General features: G+C 39.8%; 1 long non-coding RNA gene across 1 annotated transcript in view; it reads right to left on the reverse strand.

The window, feature by feature from the left end:
- LOC130248592 (uncharacterized) overlaps window positions 1-23,278 on the reverse strand; it is a 138,013-nt gene extending 114,735 nt beyond the window's left edge. Inside the window, exon 1 of the long non-coding RNA XR_008839657.1 lies at window positions 23,167-23,278. This is a non-coding gene — a long non-coding RNA (uncharacterized LOC130248592). The remainder of the gene's footprint in view (window positions 1-23,166) is intronic.
- Between the last annotated feature and the right edge of the window lie 913 nt (window positions 23,279-24,191).

The following is a 24,191-nucleotide window of genomic DNA, read 5'->3' on the forward strand; positions in this document are numbered from 1 at the left end:
CCTAAGTCACTTAACCCTTGCCACGAGCAATACTGTGGTAAAATCCCAAGTTCTGTGCCCCAGGAAGAGCCTGGCTGAACCTTTTCTGTGCTGCCCCTGGAACCCAGCAGGGGCTCCTCTGGGAGCAGCCTGCATGCTGCTGCTGGAGAAGGAATCATTACACATGTTTATTGTCCCTAAGCTCCACCAGAGAGACCTTTCTGAGAGCACAGCCTGTTCTGGGCCTGGCTTTGAGGTGTTTGCACAGTTTTCCTGCAGCCCATGACCCCTCTGCCCCACACAAGGCTGTAAGTGATGCTCTTGTGTGTAAATGTCATTCAGGCTCCTGCAGCAGCACTGCTCCTGACAATCTCACCCTTGCACAGGTTTATTTGAATCTGAATTGAATTTGAATCTCCAGTAACCTAAAAGCCTGTCCTCTGAAGGACAGACCTTGTTCATGCCCAATTGCACATGTGTAGCTTTGCACAGGTCACAGCTCAGAAATTCAGAAGGAACTCAGAGATGAACAGAAACAGCTTGTTTGCTGCTTTTTGAACCACTGACCATTATTAAATACCAAATTTAAAGGGATAAGCAAGCTTGCAGTGAGTTTTAGAATCACAGAATGGTTTGGGTTGGAAGGGACCTTAAAAATCATCTCACTCCAAACCCTGCCATGGGCAGGGACACCTTCCACTGCACCAGGCAGCTCAGAGCCCATCCAGCCTGGCCTGGAACACCAGCAGGGAGGCAACCACAGCTTCTCTGGGCATCCTGTACCTCACCAGCCTCCCTCCATCTACTTATTTACCCCCATGGGATGCATGAAGTGAGAGTCAAAGCATTTTTCCCCCTCCTCCTTTGCAGTAAACAGGAAGACACCATGATTAAAAAAAACAAAACAAAACAAAACAAGAAAACAAACAAACAAGCCCCAACCCCCCCCAAAAAAACAATAAACAACCCAAACACCCATCCTCCCCCAAATAAACAAACCAAATTTAAAAAAAAAAAAAAAACTCAAGAAAAGCAATATAACATAAAACATTTCCCTCCTGCTGGTATTTTACAGATGACAAGGCATGAAATGATTGATCACACCCTGTAATGACGGATAAGGACAATTGGCTGAAAGGTCAAAACTATTAAGTAAATAGTAAAAAAAAAAAAAAAAAAAAAGTGAGAGAGACAAGACAGTATATTTCTCTCTGAGGCATAGTAAGTTTAAATGGCAGGAAACCATGTCATAGCCACACTGCTTCCATTTAAGCTTAAAGGGTATTGAACTGAAATATCAGCAATTAGGTAAGCATTTTTTCATGTTCTTTTAAGGAAAATTTGAGCAGGGTTAAGATTGTTTGGATTACCTCAAATGCATATTTACATGGGATAAGACAAGGAGGAACATTGTTAAACTGAAAGAGGAGAGATTTAGATGGGATGTTTCAATTAAATTCTTTGCTGAGAGTTGTCCAGAGCAGCTGTGGGTGCCCCATCCCTGAAAATCAAAGTTAGGCTGATGGGCTCTGAGCAAGCTGGATAGTGGAATGTGTCCCTGCTCATGCAGGGGGCTGGAATGGGATGAACTTTTAGGTTTTTTTCAACCCAAGCCTCTCTGTGATAACATTTATGACCATAGTGGGACTGCTGTATTAATTTCCTTCCCTTAATTTAGGTGTGCATCTCCATAGGCAAGAAGAGATTTTTAAAAAATAACAATTGATGAGTACAAACTGAATGTGTTCACATCTCAGGGCTTGTGGAGCTCCCTGGATTTTAATGCAGTTTTTCCCTATTTGGATTTAGCTGGGCACAGAGGAGAGCCCTGAGGAGATGCTGGATACCCTCAAGGCCTGTGGCCCAACTCTCTGGGTGGGATGCCACAGATGAAGAGGCTCTGTAGGAATTCCCAACTAGCAAACTGATTTATTTCCATTTTCTAAAAGCAAAAGCGTTTTTTATTTTGTTTAAATATAGTATTTTTTGTAGTTTTTTTTCCCCTTTTCTTTCTTCTCTTTCTAAAGAAACCTCTGCAAACATCTTTCTCTCACACCCACAAATCACTGGATCTACTTAGCATTTCCTGAAGAGGTGCAATTTTTAATTTTTTTCATATGTGACTTTTTTTGTGCTAGTGCATTTGTCAACATTAGAGTAATTAGCTCAAGTTTCATCAACTAGCTGGTGCAATCTGTTCAGAAAGCAACTTTGGAATGTTAAAAATCCTAATAAGCTTCAGTTAAAGCCTGAGGGATTTGATTTCAGTTGTGTTTAAATTCAGAGGAAGTTTTTTGGTAGATAAATCAATAGCACTAAAAAACACAAGAAAAAAAAATAGACTAATTAAGAATGATGATATTAGGAAGAATTATTTTTTTTTTAATGATATGTTAATTTGCAGCACACTTTAAAAAAAATAAGTAGTATTCCACACAGGAAATACTGAATTAAAGCACATCCAGAGATCCAACCCACAAAAGCTCCCATCCATCAGTAACCTCACATTTTTGAGTAACCCAGCTGAAATAAAAATATTTGAACCACAAATAAGAGGTTATCCAATATCAACTGCTGGTGAAATAGATCCACAATAATAAATAGTTTCTGTACTGCTCTTGGTTCTTGCTTTTCTTGTGGCTGTTTGTGTCCCAACATGAGCATTTGTACATTTTAATTGCAGACAGAATCAGTCAAGGCAGAAACGAGGAAAAACATGTTTTTAAAAGCATAAAAAGCACTTTCTGATAGGGGTTTGTCTCCACCAAAAGGCAGCACAAAAAATGGAGCCTCTGGAAAACATCTTGAACAGCTGCCTGATCAAAACCATCATTTTGAAAAGCAATCTCTCTCCCCTGGAAACCTTTACTTAACAATTCAGGAGGAAAGAGGCTTGAAAAACTTTCAAGCAGGGAAGTCACTCAGTGAAACCACATTAACAGCATGGGACTGTGCAGCATGGATGATGAGGGGTGTAAATTAAGATGCACAAACATATGACTTGTGTGGAGGGTGACTTCCCTGAGGCAGCTGTAGGGGAAAATAATATGGGAAGAAGCCAAGAACAAACACCTGCTTGGTCACCTTCATTCAGAAAAGCCCTACAAGCCATGCAGGAAAATTCATGGCTGGTACTGTGCAATAAAAGTGGCAATTTGCACTTCCACTGTGGCTCAAAGCTCCTTCTCTCCCTGATTTTCTGTCCACTGCACTCTCTGATAGATAGATGTGATATTTTCACAGGGATAGGACCAGCAGAGAACTTTTCCTGAAAGAGTGGAGAAATTGGAAAGGTCTAAGGAAAAGGGCAGCAACAGATGCCATGGATATAAAATATGAGTATTGTTCTTCAGCAGCAAAAAGAAGGAAAAACCCAACCTGATAATGGCATCCTCCTTATTTGATCACTCCACAGAAATACCTCCTTCCTAAAAATGCCTTCTCTGAGAGACCAAATTAGGCCATAATACATTTACTACTTAGCAATAATGTACTGAAAATTATAACTTGCAGGGTTTTAGCTAGTACTGATTATTTCTCCAGCAAACAAAATTAAACATGCTTTTAAAATCTGTTCCCTGACACTTTTCCTGGCTTTCCTTCTGCTTTGCCTCACAGCACCAGAAATATAGGGCCATGTTCTGATCTTTAGGAAACACACCTGTGCCTGTGTCTTATGGGCACAGCCAGAGCTGGGAGAGGATACTGGAACACTGGGTGGATGCAGGCAGAAATCCTGCAGCACGTTTTGGTTCATGCCATGTCTGTGTGGGGTACAGATCCCATAACTCCAGTCCTCTGTGGTTATCCCATAACTCCACCCCCAGTGGTTATCCCATAGCTCCACCCCCAGTGGTTATCCCATAACTCCACCCCCAGTGGTTATCCCATAATTCCAGCCCCAGTGGTTATCCCATAACTCCACCCCCAGAGGTTATCCCATAACTCCAGCCCTCAGTGGTATCCCATAGCTCCACCCCCAGTGGTTATCCCATAACTCCACCCCCAGTGGTTATCCCATAACTCCAGCCCTCAGTGGTATCCCATAGCTCCACCCCCAGTGGTTATCTTATAACTCCAGTCCCAGTGGTTATCCCATAACTCCACCCCCAGTGGTTAAACTCCAGCACCAGTGGTTATCCCATAACTGCAGCCCCCAGTGGTTATCCCATAACTCCACCCCCAGTGGTTATCCCATAACTCCACCCCCAGTGGTTATCCCATAGCTCCAGTCCCAGTGGTTATCCCATAACTCCAGCCCCAGTGGTTATCCCATAACTCCACCCCCAGTGTTTATCCCATAGCTCCAGCCCCAGTGGTTATCCCATAACTGCAGCCCCAGTGGTTATCCCATAACTCCAGCCCCAGTGGTTATCCCATAGCTCCAGCCCCAGTGGTTATCCCATAACTGCAGCCCCCAGTGGTTATCCCATAACTCCAGTCCCAGTGGTTATCCCATAACTCCACCCCCAGTGGTTATCCCATAACTCCAGCCCCAGTGTTTATTCCATAGCTCCAGCCCCAGTGGTTATCCCATAACTCCACCCCCAGTGGTTATCCCATAACTCCAGCTCCAGTGGTTATCCCATAACTCCACCCCCAGTGGTTACAAATTTTTTAGGTTTTTTGGCTGTTTTTCTGGCTAGTGCCTGCTTCTTCTGCATTCCTTTGGAAAGAAGAAACCATCATCTGTGTCTCTGTTCTCTCCTCTTTCCCTGTAGTTTATGGTGAGTTTAACAACATCTCTCCCCTTTCTATGGAAATCCAGGGAGCTTTGACCACCAGTCCCAGGACTGACACTTGATATCTACTCTGCTGTGACACCAAGAAAACATTGGGAGCAAGCTTACACAAGTTGAGGAGAAGCAACTCTTGTTTTGGTTTTGCTCTTTGTTTTTGCAGATCTACCTGAATAAATGTCTGTAATTTGTGAAACATACATTCCTTATTACACAGAGTGTAATAATTGCTTAAATTCCCTATTACAGAGTGTACCAATAAATAAATGCCAACTTTCTAAACTATATTTATTGCCTGAACTTGTTTAACATGCATTTTTTTCCATCTATTGTGTTTTAATAAGAATTGTGGTTTATATATTACTATTTGTGCTCCTCTGGCTTTCTGGGTTTCCTTGCACATATGGCAATCACACAAATAACCTCTTTTTCCTCCTAGTTGGCAAGCACAAATGCTATTACAACCAGTTCAGTGCAGGGTTCTGCAAGGCTGAATGCATTGGATACTCTCAAAGCTCAATTTGAAATCTCCTTTTTTTAATTTCAGCCCTTCATTGCTGAATCCTGCCTATTATGAAGTACCTTGAGAAAAGTTTATAGGATCCATTGTAATCACCAGCTTAAAGATGGCCACAATCTGAATAGAAAGAAACTAAATATTGAGGTTGGTGTTCAACAGGGTGATCCAGTGTCAGGATGTGGCAAACAGGCAATAAATACTGAGGGTGTTGATCAGACTTCATGATTGCTTCCAGGACCATTTTCCCTGTTAGCAAAAGGCTGGTTTTGCTGTTTAGCAAAGGGGACAGTAGTCATAAAAAAACTGCTCTGATTTTTGTTTTTTTTCCAACAGACAAACCATCTCCCTTTGCAAAGAGACTGAGGGGGCTTAAAATCATTGCTCAGTTTAGCAAGTCTGAGGGTTTTAGGAACAGAGTTGCAGTTACACATATTCTACAGCACAAAAAGAAAGTTGAATGACAATCTTAATATTCCTTTCTGATATGATGTATTGTGACAATACAAATCTATTTGTAGCTTTTAAATATAGCATGCTATATTTCAAAGAAGATTAAACTGTTGACAAAACAAATCTCCCAACAGTTAAAGTGCTCCTGCTTTTAAGATACCATCAAGTGTTGGGCAGTGTTTTCCCCGTGTAATCAAAAGATTTTTGGTTTTTGAAAACATCATCATCTATCAGAAGATAGCCAAGAAGACTGGATAGCCATCTGCTGCCAATTTTTAATTTCCACTGTAATAAACTCATTATTCTAATAATAAACTACTGTGCAATAATTTAGCAGCAATCCCAAAGACCAATGGATTTTCAGCTGTTAGTGTAGGCAGAGGCTAAACCTGACATGCAGAAAAGCAGCACAGCCAGACAAACAGTACACACATTTCTGAGCTGCTGTTTCAGCTGAATAAAATCAGAAACCCCTGACAGACTTCTTCAAATTTGATTTTGCCAGCTAAGGTCACCCTTGAGGTACAATTGGATCTCACTGGGGTGAAAAGAACTAATTCAACAAAGAATATGGTGTGCTATCAGACCTATCCAGCGATTTCCTAGTGGAAGTGGCTTGTAAAACAGAGAACAGCTGGCTTTTACAAGTTTTATTTCATTTGCTTGCCTGCCTGGAAACAATAAAAAGCAGAGAATTTCACTTGAAGAACAGTTTGGCATCCTCACTCCAAGAGCAGAGCTCTCCACATTCCCAGAGTGTTGCCCCTTATTTATATTCCTGAGCTGCCTGCTACCTCTGGGCCTCCCAGATTCTGAGTGCTGCCAGGGTCTGCCTTCTCCCAGTAGAAATCAGAGCCTCAGAGAGCAGCTGCTTTGCAGCAAGAGGGGCAAGAAATCAATTCTCAGCTGTGCCAGTGGCTCTGTGCCAGTGGAGGATACCCCCACTGATATTTTCAAGCAAGACCTTGCATCCTCGTGGCAGCACAAAATTTCCAGGGTGAAAAACCAAATTGAGCTCCCCTTCAGAGATACAGATATGAATCCAAGCCTGTTTATCAGCTCCAAATGTACCAAAACTTTGAAGAAAGTTTGGATCTATAGCTGCATTTTATATCATGAGCCCATTCCTACTCCTGACATATCTCGCTGTGCCTGTGATTAGGAAAGGTTATGACTGTGAATCATGGCTTGAGGAAATGTGTAGTACACCTGTGTACAAGAGTAAACTGAATTCAGTTTGCTATTTATCTACTGTATTTATCTCAGTTAAGTAAACTTCGAGTTTGTCAAGATTTCCTGCTGGAAATTCTCATGATAATACGAGTATAATTGCCTTTTTATTGCCACAGACATCTGCTACAGTTTTCAAACAAAGAAAATACTGTGGGTTTTTTTTTTTTTTCTTCCCCAGGCTTTCTCTATAATAAGATCCTCTCTTATTTTGTGTGTGATAGATTACAAAGCCAGCTGAGGGGCAGTAGAAACCAACCAGCCAAACCTTTCTCCTCCAGACCCTCTTGCCATAAGGACAAGAAATAAAAAGTTGTACAATAAAGACTGCAGTCCACCAAATGACAAGCAGCTCCCTCCCATCCTTCTCATTTTCCTTCTAAGGGTCTTAAATACTTTCAAAATGCCTGTGCCAAAGGCAATGTGGCCAAAAAGTCATTTATGTTAAACCTCTGGCTCTTGTTTATTCTGCAGGGAAGTCCCTAAGGTGAGCAGATCAGTGTTTAAATACCTGGGCACTTCAGGGGTCATCCCCTGCCACCACAGGAGAACTTGTGCTCTCCTCCTCACTGAGGGAGAATGGGGATCACAGCTTGCACTTGCTGGTTTTGATACATTTTGGCACGAGAACTAAAGAAACTGCAATAAATAAAGCAATTGGAATAAATCTGGTGCAGTACAAAGGAAGGCAAATCCTGTCCTTCAGCTAAAAAGCACTCCAGAAATATTTTGGGAATATGTGCATGATGTCCAACAGAATCTGTCCTTACTTGAGACATTTCAGTACCTTGAGGGATGAGGAGGAAAGAGTTCCTCAGCTTTCCTTCAGAGATGTTTCTGGAGACACCTGCAGTGCAGGCAGCCACAAAAACCTCTTGCTGCAGACTTCCATCTGCCTTAGCCCCTAACCCAGGACCAAGAGTCAACTTGTCAAACCCCCTGCCCTGAGCCAAGAGAGAAATACCAGAAACATCACCTCCCACATGGGGCTGGGCAAGGGCTGGCTGCTGCTGGAAGATACAGCTTGGAAGGGAAAACTGGAGGGAGGAACACACAGCAGCTCCACACTGACTGGAGTTACCTATGGGCTCAGAATAACAGGGGCACTTCTTTATTTTTTATTTTTTTATTTTTTTTAAGCACAAAAAACCCCCCCAAACCAGAAATCAGATCTTTAAACTAGGAGACAAAAAATGGATTTTGAACTCCTGATGTCCACACAGATGCTGACAAACTCAATAGCCTCACTGTGGGAAGAAATTTAGAAAGATATTTCCTGACACACAGTGGATAAAAACAAAGTGTTCAGCTTTCATTTGTCTGAGGTCACACAACAATATCCAGGCAAGATTTCCATCTGTGACTCAATCTTGCTAAATGGTCTCTGTTGAACAGTTTGTTGTGTGATAGATACACCACAGGACAGAAAGGCTGCTATTCAAATTAAATTAAATCATAAATTAATTAATCTATAAAAATATAGAGTATAAAATGCCCAGTGTTCTCTCATAGACCAACAGCTACATTTTCAACCATGGCTATCCTGATACCCACCACATTTTTTAATGGGTATAAGCTTGTCATGAGCAGCAACACACCTCAAGATGCTCAGATGTAACCTAAATAATATTCAGGGCCTTTTTTTGCTTTTAGTATTTCACTGTGTAGTTAAAAATATACTATGGAAAAGTACAATTCTACCTCTCCCCCAGCCCCAGCATCTTCCACTTCCAAGCCACAAGAAACTTCCCTGACAATGACATCCAGCTGGAATCTGATATGTGGGAAGGCAAAGATCTGATCCTGTGGTCACACAGAGAAAATTCAGACACATAAATTAAAAAAAAAAAAAAAAAGAAAAAGTACTAACTCGTATTCTTTTCCATTTTCACATTTTAATGTTTATTCTGTTCTTTGTGTGGTGAAGTGTTAGTGATTAAAGGAACTTTTTACAGATTATTCAATGTGCTTCCCTAACATGTAGCATATTTAAAATGAGATTGTCAGAAGGACAGACTCTCCAGAGGCACTCAACTCTCAAATCCCTCAAAATCATCACTATGTTCTCAAGGCAAAGCTCAGGATACAGATACAGTGGCACAGAGGATGATCACCTTTAAAAGGTGGTAAAATCTGTTTAGGTGAATTACATTGCTATTAAATTCCTATTATGTATATTAATTAGATTGAAATATATAAAATATATAAATATATATAAAATATATTAAAATATATATATATATTTAAAGACTTTCATAAGTTAAGCTTTTCCCCCCCAACTTTTTATAAAAAGAAGTTTAAATAAACACATTGGAATATCTAGTGACTCAATGGTGTCATGTTCAGATGAATAATCATTAAAAATCTGGAGGCACACCACTTCTATTAAAACTGCTCAGAGGAAGGAAACTTAAGTGAAGTTTTCATATATTCTGTGTTTAAATCAAATATATTCCCAGTGATAAGAATCATTCTTATAGTCACCTACCAGGAGGAGCAAGATAAGTTAGACAGCTGACTGGTAGCATAATTATGCTCCAATATAAAAATATAACCATTCTCTTTGCTTTGTTAATAGCTCTGGCAATCTGAACCAACTCAGAAAAAAGCAAAAAAAGGTATTTGTCTGTCTGAAAGTCATCACAGCACTCCTGAGTAATGTTACTTTGAATAAAGGGCTGACTCTGTTAGAACTGACACACCAGTCAGAGTTTCTCAGGGACAGAAGTGGTGTTTAAATCAGAAGTGAATGTGTGTTTAAGGCACTTTTCAAGACATTCTTCCTGCTGTCCTTCTGACTGCTCCACAGTCACTGCAGCCTCGTTGGAGATGTGACCTTTGGGCAATTTCATCAAATTGAGAACTGAAATCCAGGGGCTGGCCAAGGCTCTCTGATGCAGGTGCAAAATTTCCCACTCAAACAAATTATAAAAATAATAAATATGCTTTAAAAAATAATGAATCATAACTGCTGTGAGTGCACCCTGCCATGCCTTTCCACCTAGATTTTTCACTTGCTTGATGAAGAGAACAGCCTTGAACACATCAGGAACAGGGACTAAGTTTTTCAGAGCCTGTGTGGAAACAGTGCTGGGAAGGAAACAAAATCCACCAACATGCTATCCTCTACTGCCATGGGTATCTTCCCTTTCTTTGATGTGAAGAATTATTTCTACCCTTTAGATTTAGCAAATCCTTCATAAAATGGGGGAAAAGCTGCAAAATAAGGAAAAAACCCAACACAAACAAACAAACAAACAAAAAAACCCAACAAACCAAAATACCCAAAACAAAACACTAAAAAAAAGTATATACAACCCTCAAATTTTCCTTTTCTTTGAGATTAGAAGAAATTATCATTGTCACATTTCCCTGTGCACTTTAAAAATAATAATAATAAAAGAAAAGGGTTGTGATGGTACACTGAAAAATAAGTCTGTGCCCTTAAATGAGTACAGATTAGGCTTTACATGCTGGGGAAATAAAATGCAGAAATTGAAGAGCTCCATAAGAGATTGTCTCATTCTGGCTGACACACACAAGCCCTGCCTGCTCCTTTCCCACCCACTCAGCTCTGCCAATGCAAGTCTCTACATCTAAATCTATGGAAAACCAAAACAAAAACCCCCAAACCACACATCCCTTGAATGTTGCTTTAACTAACAGAAAATGTATCAGTGTCTTCCTTTTCTTGCCCATCAGTGAAGTTTTATCCAGAGCAAAAAGCAAAAGCAAGGCAGTGTCCCTTTCCCCACAAAACATAACAATAATAATAAAATCAGTAAGGGAATTAAAAATCACAGATTTGAACACACAGCTGGCTGCTTAGCTATCCATTTTGACAGTAATCATCTTAATAAATTTATTATAAATATCCTTAATAATAATTTTTGCCCTCTGCTGTCCCCCTACTCCCCCAGCAGCAAAAGTCAACATAATTTTCTTTATACAGACTCAAGCCCTTTTTAGTAACATTAATATTAGAGGACTGCATTGAGGGTGGTTGCATAATTTCTAGCACAGTGAAGTCCTGAACTAGGACTGGAATTACTAATATCACTGAAATTCTCTTATTCCTAATAATAATAAATTGAAAATGACTGCTTGGCTTATCTCTGTAAGTAATGGGATCACACTAAGACAGGAGCACCCAAGATAAATATTGGATCTAAACTCCTGACAGGAAGACAACTTAGAATGAGAGATGGGAAGAAGTTCTTTCCCTTGAGTTATACTGATTTAGAACAAGGGGAAAGAGCAGAAGTTGTAACACTGCACTGGACTGGCCAAAAGCACAGGGGGGATGGAGGAGACAACCCAGATAATTTACACTGCAAGCCTGCAGCAAGTGAAAATAAGTACTGGCCTAAAATCTTGTGTGATGCTAACTGGAACAGTCTTACTGAAATTTGTGGCTGGAAAAAAAAGTCAGGAAAGGAAAAAATCATAAGGGCAAGTATTTGTTAACAGTTGATCCAGACTAATGGTTGGATTAATTAATTAATGGGTGAATTCAGACCCTCAGGAACAGGATCTGCCTCTGACAAACTTTAAATATTCTTGTAGGGTGCATCTTGGTACAAAAGTTATCTGAATTAAAGGAAAAATATTTCTTTATTTGTTTCTACACAGAGCCCAACAGCTACAGGAGAAACTCCCTTGCTTGTATGAAGGGGAGGTTTAATTTTTTAATTAAAAAATTAATGGAGGATGGAGCACTCAGTACTGTGATGAGCAGGTCAGGACTCCTCTGCAAGCTGGCATTACCCCACGAGGTAAGGGATGCTAAAAATGACATTTCTGACTGATCAACCCTCTGTAGTAAGCAAAGGGAGAAAAAAAAAAAATGGGGAAGAATCTTTGTGGCAGGAGCTTTACTGCATGCTCCAAATTACTTCAGAAACCCCCTCCATCTTTAAAATAAAGGGTCAGGACCTGCTCCTACAAACAAACATTTTCCAACCCACAGAAACACAGCAAATCTCCCCATCCAGTTGGATGCCATGTAGCAAAGCCAGTGTGGATATTTAGGAATTAATTCTTATCTCTGCAGGGGTGGCTCCCTGAGCCAGGAGAGCACCAAAATAAATCAATTTGTGGGAGCTGCTTGGCTGCAGCACTGAGGGAATCTGGGCTGGGCTGCATTTCTCTGTCCATGAGCACTGGCAGCTCTCAGCCACTGTGGCCAGCAGCTCCTCCCCATCTCTTAAAAAAAAAAAAAAAAAAATTAATTCTCTTAATGTCTCAGCGTGTTTTGCACTGCTACCTGCTCTCAGTAAATACAACTCTGCAGGGATTTGGTGTTTTTCTAGTTACCTGGCACCTGGGGAGTGGGAGCTGGCTCCTGCCAAGGGTTCCCACAGCAGCACTGGGGGGATCACAAAATTCCCCAGCAATTCCCAGCTGTCCCAGGCCGAGCCCCAAGCTAAGCCCAGCTTCCCAAGTCTGTTTGCATTGCATACAGACACCTCAGTGTGCTGACCCTGCAGGGCACAGCAATTTTCACATCCCAGAGCCAAGGAGCTCCCAAAGCTGGCTTCAGCAAAGTCAGCAGCCAAGCCAGCTCAGGGCTCAAGCCCAGCAATGTCTGGGCTTCACCCTCAGTGTAAACTTGCAGAGAGGGGTCTGGAGAGCCCAGCTGACCTCTGGAAAAGCAATCCTAAAGCATCCTTGAACTTTTGTCTTTTTATCCTCGAACTTCTGAAGTGCTGGGCTCATTTTGGCTCCCCCTGGAGCCAGCCAGACCCCCAGGATGCTGTGCAGGTGAGAAAGTAAAGATATTGGGGGGATGTTTGTAGCTACCCACGTTTCACATCCTTCCAGTCATCTGGTCCCACACCCCAAGAGCCTGGTACCCTGCCTGTGAGAACTTTCAGTGCTTGATATTTTCATCAGAGATTATAACAGAACAATTAATAACAACCTGTTGTAATGATATTTTCATTCCTTTTCCCTAGGAAAATTAGGATCACTGAATATTAGTTTATTCCAAACTCACAAGCACAAGCCTGCCACTCTTTGGTGCTGCTCTCACCAATCAGCTGGGTCACAGATAAATGGAAAAGTGTGTGTGTATATTCCATTCCTGCCTCCCTGCAGCACCAAATAATTTCATTGCCAATACTATCTGTGAGAGCAAACCTGCATCAAGGGTTGTTCACTCAGTAAAACAATGCAACAAATCTGGATTCCTGACTTGAGCCTGATCAGAAGAGAACAATGCTGCTGAAAAATCATCCAGACAATGTGGCTCTGCCCATTACCTACAGATAAAAAAACCTCTTTGGCAGGGGAGATGTTTACAGCTGCCCTCATCAGAAGCTTCTCACAGATTTTTATTCCACCCTGCACCTCCTGTTGTAAATCAGGCTTTAAAAAGCAGATAGCAGCACTGATCTCATGTCAAGGGCTAGAGATGTTTGCTTAATGGGCCTTTAAACTGTTTGTTTTTGAAAATACACATACCACTGCCAATACAATAACTCCCCACCATATTTTTTTTAAGTTACTCTGTCTTTATGCAATAAAAAAAAAAAAAAAAAAAAAAAAAATACCAATAACTTTTGTTTGTTTGCATTTTTCCCAAACACTTTCACTCTTTTCTGGTTTCTTTGTAGAGAGCTTGTGGCAGGAATAAGGTTTAGAAATACACCCTCTTCAATAATTCAAGAAAAAAATAAAGAAATAAAGCTGATTGTATGAATCTGAGCTGAATGGTCACTCTGTTTCACAGAGGAGTGTTAGTGCATCTTTGAGGTGCAAATGCCTAGAGCACACAGATCTGTAAAACTCTGATTCTAGAACTCTGCCAGGAGTTTTAGGGGTTGCATTTCACTTTTTTCTGGGCTTGAGAAACTCAGCTGTTTTGTTTTTAATAATTACTTGACCTGTTGTTTAAAGCACAACAAATTACCTTGCTCAACAAGTGTATGTCTTGAACCCTTTATAGATCTGATGAAATATGATTTATTATGTACATCTATAATTTTTCAGAGGCCTTTTTTCCCATCTTATTGTGTAGATTGCTGCAAATATCAAAGAGTCCAACTTGTTTTTGTTTTCCTTATCAGGTGACAACCAAAATGAAAAGAGATTTTCAGCTTTTAACAAGTTTACATATTTTTCCCTTTAGGTCCATTTTACAGTTCTCAAACATATGAAAGTTTTAAATATAATTTGTTCCTAATTGCAGAACAACTTGTTTTCTATTTTGATTTCCTGTGGACACATCTATGCAAATTTTCTCCAGCAACAACAAATTATGTCAGGTCATAAAAACACAGAGCAGGGGGATAGAAAAAACAGTTGGTTCTGAGGGTCTGCTGCATCTCCTAGATTTCCTTAAAAGATAGAAAACTGTAGTGCTGATTAACTTAATAAGCTGGGCTAATTACAGAAAGTTCCAGAAGACATTGCAGAGCCAGAAATTCCCTAAAACTAACAGCAGGTGATGCTATTTATACTTTGTTTTTGTAAATTGCAAAATGATTTAGAAAATAAGTGTGTCTTGAGTGATAATAAACTGATTTAACATAAATTGAATGGAAGAAGCAAACACACCTCCCACCCTGATCCATAATTAAGGTTTCTAGTTTCAAAAGATTGAGAAGGTTGAACTAATAAACAAAACCTGGACTGAAAAGGTAAGAAATTACAGAGTGCATAAGCTTTTTCTACTAGTAGCCCCAAAGGCACAAAAATTGGAGAGAATTTGTATTTTGCACAAGGGAAGAATTATAGAGAGGGGTTCTGAGTACTACAGGATTAGCAGCAGTGTTTTTAAGAATGCCAGAAGGAAGCAGAAAGCTTTCAAAGGGAGGAAGAAGGCATTTATTGTTCATAGCTGACAATAAGGATTGAGTGAGAACAACTGGAGTCCAACAGACTGCAAAGTAATGGAAATAAAACATAAATGACTCTTCACTCATATGAAGCCAAAAGGAAAAACTGCTGCTCTGAAAAGGAGGAGCAGAAACTGAAAAAGAATAAAAAAAATCTGTATGGACTTAAATTAAAGCTAATTTTTTGATAAGGTTCACGTTGGCAAACCTGCTCTAAAGGTGGAATAGCTAAAAAGGAAAAAAGTGATAAACTTAGAGCTGAAGGAGGAGGAAAACAAAGGACCTGGATGCACTCATGTTAAAACAACAACTAATGTGTGCACAAGTGTTGTGTTAAAAAAAAAAAAAAAAAAAAAAAAAAAGACAGGAAATCACAAATTATTTCTTGATGCTTCAAAGAAATATCTGGGTTCAGGCAGCACAATAGACCATTAGCAAGTCTGCATTTAAACCTGCATTTAAACACTGGGGAAGAAATGAGCAACTCTTTTCTCTTTTCCCTCAGTGCACAACCTGACCTAGTGCAGAAAGCTTCAGGGAAGAAATCTTCTGTGGGAAATGTTGACAAGAGAATTGCAAAATAGGAAAATAGTGACATAAGTGGAGAGTAAGATAAAATGCAACACAGGTTTGCTAAAGTAGGAGTTGACAAACTTGACATCCTCCTTTGATACAATTTTCTAGACAAGGGCAACACAGCAGATCTAAATCTCTTTGGTTTGAGAAAAGCACTGGATTTTGTGTTACATATGGCATTCCTAGTTGAAAGGGAGGGGATGAGGGTTAGAATTACACAGTTTTACATAGCTATTAAAAAAATATATATTATATAAAAAATATATATATTATATAAAAAATATATTTATATATATACAAAAAATATAGCTACTAAGCTCTACAGCTAGTCCTGCACAGGTACAAGAGCTAGCAGAGCTGGCAGCTCCCAGTGCCAAGCCAGAGGGATGCCTGAAAACACTTTTTCAATGGCTGGCCCTGCAACAACCTTTATTTTCATTCAGCACCCCGACACACAGCAAAGAGACCTGCTGAAGCTTCCCAAGCATCACACTTTTCAGAAATATTGCCAATACACAGAGGATCCAACCACTGCAGGGCTGCAGGAGTGCTTGGAGTGTTGCATTTGGGGCAGCATCTCTCATTGTGGAGTACAGAGTTCCAGGTCAAACATCTAAGATTAAGGAAAACCCCTCACATTTGGAAATGCCAGAGGGGAAAGAGGTTGTGCCTTCCACCTGGGACCCAGTCTGGGCACCTGGGAACAGCCAACAAACAGAGTCTGGGTTAAAACACACACACACTCACTCAAAATAAAAAATACAGCCCAGATGTAGTGACAAAGTGAAAACACACTGCTCTGACCTTACCCACCAAGGGCCTGAGCAGACAAGGCAGTTAAATGGGGTGCAGACCCCCTGGTCTCTGAGCTAGAGGTGCTGCTCCCTTGGCAATGTTTATCTGAGTCTGTCTGCAAAAGGAGACCCACCCAGAGCCACTATTACTAACCATTCAAATTTACCTGCTACATTTTTGGGGGTTTTTAGCTATTTTTAAGAAATCATTTTGATTCTTCAGTCAAAGTGAAGAACTTGTCAGGGTGGAAACCTCCCCAAAGTCCTCTCTGATTCATGGGATATGAACCTACTTCAGCTACATTCTGCTCAAAACTGGATGACATGGAACATCCAGAGGGAGCTAGATCAATCAGAAATTAAGACTTCCAGATGCCATTTTATAAATTAATGATTTGGTTTCCCATTTGCACATGTGCTGATGTAAACAACAATTCTCAGAAACCTCCTAGTACAGAAAAAAACAAAGGGCCCAGCAGCATATTTTAGTGTTAGAGTGGATCAGTAAGTGCATTTATTGCAGTTCTTTGAGGGGTTGTGCAATATGTATCACAGACAAAAATATGTTTTATGGGTCAAATCCTGCTCTCAAACTTCATTAGAGGCTTTAAACTGGCATAATGGAAAATGAACATGCTTCCTCTGAGATCTCCAGATCGCTTTTGAAATAAGGACAAAAATAGGAACTAAAAATATTTACCATCTGGAAGATACATATAATCTACAAAAGGAAAAAAAAAAAAAAAAAAAGGATGCAAAGTAGCCACCTACTCATTAGAATTGATTACCTCTTCTAGATATAGAAAGCCATCCACCCAAGTTTTCTCCTTTTGGCACACTCTGGCACAAATTATAACTGTGTTTGACAATGATCAAATGAGTGTTGATGCCTTTTTTTTTTTTTTTTTTTCCCTGAAATATCACCTAGGTGATTTATCTTTATTAAAAAGGAAAGAGCTGTTTGTTCTAATTGTACTAGAAATAAATCATGTGGTTGGCTGGGAGTTCCTTCTAAGGAAAGGCACAGACACCACCCCACCTGAAACTTTGGTTGTCCCATGCTGTCACTCCTTATGTGCTCAGGTGTGTATGAACAGGTATTTTAATGGCCCTGCTGTATCTCTGTGAAGGGAATGAGCTGGCTAGAAAAGCCCTTAAAACTAAAATAAAATAAAACAAAACAAAACAAAATAAAATAAAATATTAAAATAAAATAATCAGAAGGATAAAGGTGTTCCAAACATTTGTGTCAGCACTGCAGGATAAGCCAGCTGAAGTGCCCAAAGAAATTCACCCATACCCCATTGTGTTAAGTCTGTGTGAACTCAACATCTAAAGTAAAAAATTGGACTGATGTTTTACAAACCATCTATTTCTCATAACTTTCTTCCTGTTTAGTGCCACCTGATAAAATAACCCAAACTCCAGCTCCCAAAGGCAGAGCAAGGTATACTAAAGAAGGTTTTTGCTTTTCTGATAAAATGCCTTTATAACAATATCATGAGAGCATTCAGTTGCTCCCTATGCTTAGACTCTAGCAAACAGTCTAGAAATCACAGTACTCTTCAAAAGAATGATGGTTGTTCCAGTTACTTATCACAATCATTCAAACAGCTTTAAAAATACATGCTTCATTTTGCTTAATATGTTTAAGACCACAGTGAAGGGGGAAAAAAAAGCATCCCAGTTTCCCAGGAAAAATAATTGCCAAAGCAGAAGGGTCAGTTTCTTTCCCTCCAGGCTTGCAACAAATCAATGGCATTGCTTGAGAAACGGCTATGGAGAACTGGGGAAATAACTAGGAAATTACTAAGAAGCTGTTTTATTATGTCTACAAGAATCCAGTTATAAACTGATTACTGAAAGAGACAATCTGTTCCTGCACTCTAAAACTGAGCTGTCTGTTCATTATTCTGAATAAAACTGGGGCAATCCCAGAGTGAAGGAACATTGTGTTGCCATTTCTAGTGGAGGGGCTAAAACAGGGATTCTGGTAAAAGTAACTGAGGGCCAACCCTGATACTTGAGATGAAGTATCTTGGGAAAGGGACTTTTGTGACTCTTTGAGCAATCAGAGCAGCTCCTCTGAAGATGAATGGTTGCTCCACTAAGATAATTTCCACAGACACTGATTACAGAGCATTACACTGAGACTGACATTAAACAAATCATAATCTGGAGGAAAGGATTGCAGTAAAATAGACACCACAGTGACCAGAAGGTCCACAGGGTTTGTTATGGGCTGCACACATTTCTACTTGGGGGCACCAGTTGGAATCGAGGGAGAATCAACAGCCTGACATTTACCCAGTGAAAAAAATAAATGCAATAATCTCAGCACATCAGAAAGTGCATCCACACAAACACATGAGCACATCAATCCTGTGTTGGCAAGCTCAGGAACACCTGGCAGGGAGAGGGTTCTGCAGAGACAGAGATGGGGAGAGGCAGAGCAGCAAACAGAGCTGCCAGCTCCCAGATCATACCTGGGATACTTTGGAGCACAAAAACAGGCTTGAAGGAGCAAGCTGTCAGCTAGGGATAGACCCAGCTCCAAGGAATGTTCAACCAATGGACAGCCATCCAGGTTCAGGGGATGATTTCATAGATGAACATGAAAAAACCAGCAGGGTTGGGCCAGTAATGAGTTTGTTACTGTTGATTTCTCAAGTATGAGAATGCAGCATTCCTACTCCCCAAGGAGATGGGAACAACTAAGCCAGAAGTCCAGAGACACCACCTGGTTTGTGTCTTACTGAGTTGAAGGCAGTCCTGGTTTATGGTCTGAAAGCTGCCCCTAAAATTACCCCAAGCAATTTTACCCCAAGTAGGTAACTCTTTTGGTTTCAATGGAATTTTGTTGGATTTGAAGACAATTTTGGTTTATTCTGTGTAGACATTCTTCCATTTATACCATCTTCTGAAAGCCACTTTAACACTGCAAACTGTTTTCCTATTATTCTTTGCATTAAAGACCTAAAATCATAATCCAAAGATGAAAAAATCTCTTTTCCTGACCCACCCTTCTTCAAGTGTTTACTGTTTTAGTTTCATGTAAGCTTTACTGTGATAATTCCTAATTCAGGACTACATGAGATTTAGACTGGAACACATTTTTCTGCTCCCATCCAGATTCTCATGCTCACAAAACAGCCAAAGCACTTTGGCTAGAACTTTTCAGCTCCACATGAAGGCACCAAATGAATTACAGAACACACTGTATTCAATAACAGTGAACACTTCAAAGCTTCCCAATAACCAGGGCATGAATGTAAAATGTGTTGCTCTGCACATCTAAGAGTTTTCCCCTTTCTCATCATGTTCTTTGAAAAGGTGGCTTTATTCAGATTTTTGTGACTGTTCTTGTTCTACAAAAGCACTTTTAGGATTTTATTGAGGTTTGCATACACCAGTGCTCAAGACGAAAGGCTTTCATGTCAATTATTAATAACAAAATCTTTCATCTGTCTATTTAAAAAAACTAAAACATGATCCTTTTTTTCCTTATTTTGATGTTTAATTTAGAATGAAAATCAAACTTTTTAAAAAAGATTTCCTCACTATCACAAGGGAAACTACAATGCTTTTAAGAATTCTCTCTATGAAGATAATGCCTACTAAAAATAAAATAGAAAATAATAAAATAAAGGGCTTAATTCTTTTTTAAAAAGCATTGAGCATATTTAATTATTTCAACAGGAGTGGAAATGCAGTCAGGATCTCATGGAACCAGAACACAAAATGCTGTTCCTACTAATGTATTTGGGGATAATCAGCTCATTGGCTTAGAGAGCAGCTCAACAGGGACTTCAAGAGTTTTAAAATCAGAACTGCAAGTGGACTCTATTCCAATTAATTTTTATTTCTGCAGCACTAACTACCACAGAAAAACCCTGCTTCCCTGAAACACTCATCACTTTATACAGACTTCCCTTCAAAATCTCAGCTAGACCTACCAAATTTCATATTTAGGGTTTGAAATGAAATTATTTTGTTTGGCACAGCAGCACTGTCAGTTCTTGAATTTGATTTCAAAAAGTTCTTGCCCTTCTAATTACATTTATAATTCAATTAAGATTCAATACATCTAGCCTGATTTCACATTTCTAACACATTTCATCTCTGAATTTTGAGCTTTAGGTGGATGCACCTTTGGTACTTTCCTATAGCCCCAACACAATGCAAGTGCTGGAAGCAGCTGCACAACAAAAGTCAGGTGGCTGCACACCTTGTCTGGCTGTGGGCTCTCCCATCAGCTCCAGAATCACACTTACTAACCTGTCCTGTTTGCAATACAAGCAGAAAGGATGCCAAAATCCTGTTTCTAAAATGTGGTTGGATTATTTGTTTAAGGAATCAGCAGATAAAATAACCCAAGTATATTTTTTCTGTAACTTTTTCTCCCTGTACACCATGTAGCTGCACCTCAGAGCAGTTCCACATTGCTTTCTCTGTACAGAACTGACACTTAGATTGTCTTCTCTAGCAGCTCCTAGGACAATTAAAGCTAAATTTGTTTCATGGCCTTCACAAAAAAAAAAAAAACCAAAACCCAAACCAAAACCACAAATTTAGGGCCTCTAAAAAGTTTGGAGGCCATTCCAAAATACCATTAAAAAAGCCACAGGAGCAACTTCATATTTTGCATTTGACAATGTAGAGAGAGGAAAGATAAAAGCAGCATGAGTTGGTGCTGAGGTCTAATGACAGGGTTTAAAATATTTGAACTGCCATTTCAGCTTCAGATTAATCCCATAATCTCTGACACATTATAGCCACACCATACCTCAGTTTTACCCTCTGTACATCGAGGACAACAACATTCACTCCCATTTTTGAAGAGGTTTAAAAGTTTTGTTAAAAGAACACCAGATAAGTATAAATAATTATAACAATCAGTTTTGGTTATCAGAGAGCTTAAGGGGCTCCTTCACACATGACTGATGGGTGCTTTGGGAGACAATTGAAGTTTTTAGGCAAGATTGTGCCTTTTGTTACCTTTTCTGCCTTTAATTATTACTTTTCATCTTCTGATTAGGCTGGTGCTGATCAGGAAATCTTACCCACAATTGTTAAGTGAAATAAATCCCTCACCTTTTTACTTGACAGCCCTGAAGCTCTTTCATTGTACATGGAGCCACATTAATTATCAATTCCTACTTGCCTTCCTTCTCCCCACCACACAAATGAAGAGGCTCATCCTGTTTTACTCCTCATGAATGACAGCAAAGGTGTGATCCATTTGTTCTAATTTAGTCACCACCTGCCCAGGATCTGAGGCAGGCACCCTCAGCTCTGTTTATTATCAGCAGAGAGAAACAGGTACCCCAGAGAGCAATTTGTCTTATCCCAAGATGGGGGTGTCTAGAACAGGTCACAAAAATCACACTCTGGAGATTTTTGGGGGCATTAAGGCAGCCTGAGGTGACTGGCTCAAACTTGGGTGCATAACTTCTGGACATCCCACTCAGAATGCCCACAAGAGCTGCTCAAGTGATGCAATAATTCTCACTGCAGGCTGACACAATCTGAATGGGACCAGCATCTCCCAGCACAGATAAAGTCTGGCCTGGACAGTCACAGTTAGCAACCCTGCATTTGATGCCTGACATGAACCAGGAGATAATGGTGGGATTGCAGCTTTGAGAGCCACCAGGTGAACTCCACCCAGCCATCATTAATCAAACACACTCTGCTTCCACATCCCAAACTCTGGGGCCTCCAGGCATGAGGCAGCAATGCTCAAATGTGCAGCTGAGCATCTCTTTGTTCTGGAGCAGCAAGTTCCTTATTGCTAGTGACAGTAAATTAGTTACTATGGATTCACAAACACCTGGTGATCCCAGTCTAATCATTAACCTTCCTGCAAGGTGGGAAGGTTCCCTATCAAAAGGAATTAATTGTAAATTTGGAGCCTCACTTAAAAAAGAAAAGATTCTTAAGGTTTGTCATAATTGCTCAGAAGATTGATTAGAGGTACCTTTGACAAAGCAATAAAGATGTAGGAAGCTTTATTTTCCAACTTAAATCCAAACACAAGACCCAGATATGTGGATAATCATCCCTGCAATGCAATTGTCTCTCAGGGGACACTGGTACATCCTACAGGGCACACTGCAACAGCACAGAGCAGCTCAGGACAAGAATTAACTAAACACACCCAGCTGCTGACACTCCTTCCCAAGAAACTCTGGTTTCTGTCCTACTGGCAGAGAGGCCTCAAGTGAAAAGATAAATTAACAAACTTCCAACAAATTCAAAAAGAAGAAAGAACAAAGGTGGTGCTTCTGTCTGTAAAAGCCTTTTAGCTCCTCCAGAAATCTGTCTGTACCTGTCCCACCCTTGAGTTCTTCTCTCCTGCAATCCTGCTGCCATCCTAATCACTTTTGAATATCACAGTTGCTTCTTTTACTGTTTTATTAAATCCCAACTCTTCAGACTTCAGGTGTTGGAGGTACTGAACATAAATTATGTTCTGCCCTGGGAAGGGACCCTGGTCTCAGCAGTATGGATTTTCTTTCCTTAGAAATCTGGCTTGAGTTAATTCAATGTGACACCATCACCCTCCTCCCCAGCAAACAAACAATTACCCTGTTGGGAACTGCTACATATGTGATTTGTGCTTATTTAAGTTTGTATCTATGTAATTAATATACTTTGTATTCATTTATATACAATTGCTGTTATTAATACATTGCTGCTATATTTAACTTTGTTGTTTGGTTAATTAGACAAAATCCAAAATCCAAATCCATTTATAACAGAACTCATGCCACTTTTTGTTCATTATTTCCTCTTTTCTTAGTTTCAACTGACTCTCAGTCTTAGCAGCTGTCCCACAAACCTCAAACACATATTTTCATCTCAACATGAGCACCACAAAAGGAAACTTTCCCAGAAATGCCTTTTAAGGGACCTTGCACTTCAAAATCAATCCAATACTTGAAAATTTGACTTTATATCTTTTCCCTTTTGAGAGAATATATTCTTCATTAGATGCAAAAAAAGCTGAAATATAAAAAACCTGGAGTACTCACAAGAATGAAGAGAGCACAGGAACCAACAGCCTCTCTGCTAAGGAACCATCCAAGCTACAGCTGCCCACCTGATCCAAATTTAAAGGCTTGCCTGGAAGTGGGTTGGGTCAAAGAAATACTCAAACTTTTAAAAAAAAAGCCTTTTTAAAAAACTTTTATTTGTCTGCATAAAATCACATAAACTGTTGAACTCTTTTATTGACAGCATTGTTCTTTCTTTTATATAATTTCCCAAGAACATTTTGTGTTTTGTGGTGACATCCCCAAAAGGGACCCTGTGCAGTAAACCCCTATCCAAACCCTCATACTTTCAACAGGAATCAATATTGATCATTTTATTCAAGGGATCCCCAACCTGCAGGAAACTTTACCCAAACAACAGTAACAGGTTGTTATTATTATTCTTTACAAGAAAAGAAAAAGTTAATAGACATACAGTAAAACATATCTCTGTCAATTAAGCTTTGAATTCCCAAATTCAAATGGGCATTTTTCTCTTGATGTTTGGTACAATTTTGTACAAATGCTTCACTTGCACACCCACATCTTAATCTACTGTGTTTATAAGGTTTAACTCCACAGACACATCCTTGTCTTGGAGTCAGAAATCTTCAATTTACATTTTAAGCTAAAAATGGACTAGAAGGAGAGTACCAAGGAATAAAATGACTTCTATAGGTTTGCTTCTTGGGCCAATATTGGAACTGGTAATAACATCACATTCTCCTGATCCCTGCTCTAGCATTATTAACAGGCTCAACTTTATTTTAAACCAGAGTTTGGCAAGCAGACCAGCACCAAGTCTAAACTGTGTGTGTCTCACCTGAATGCAAATTTGCAGTCAGCCTTTTGGTTTTGTGTCACCATCATACAGCACCATAGAGATTTTTCAGGGTTTATTGTACCCAAATGATAATTGTGATAACTGGAGAATGACAATCTCTTGCCTGAGTCTTAGGGAGCCAAACTGAGCTGAGTACAGATGCACAAAGGCTCCAGCCTGCATCCCAGGTATCATCATCCTG

Source organism: Oenanthe melanoleuca, chromosome 1A, assembly GCF_029582105.1.
Source record: "Oenanthe melanoleuca isolate GR-GAL-2019-014 chromosome 1A, OMel1.0, whole genome shotgun sequence".
Lineage (NCBI taxonomy): Eukaryota > Metazoa > Chordata > Aves > Passeriformes > Muscicapidae > Oenanthe > Oenanthe melanoleuca.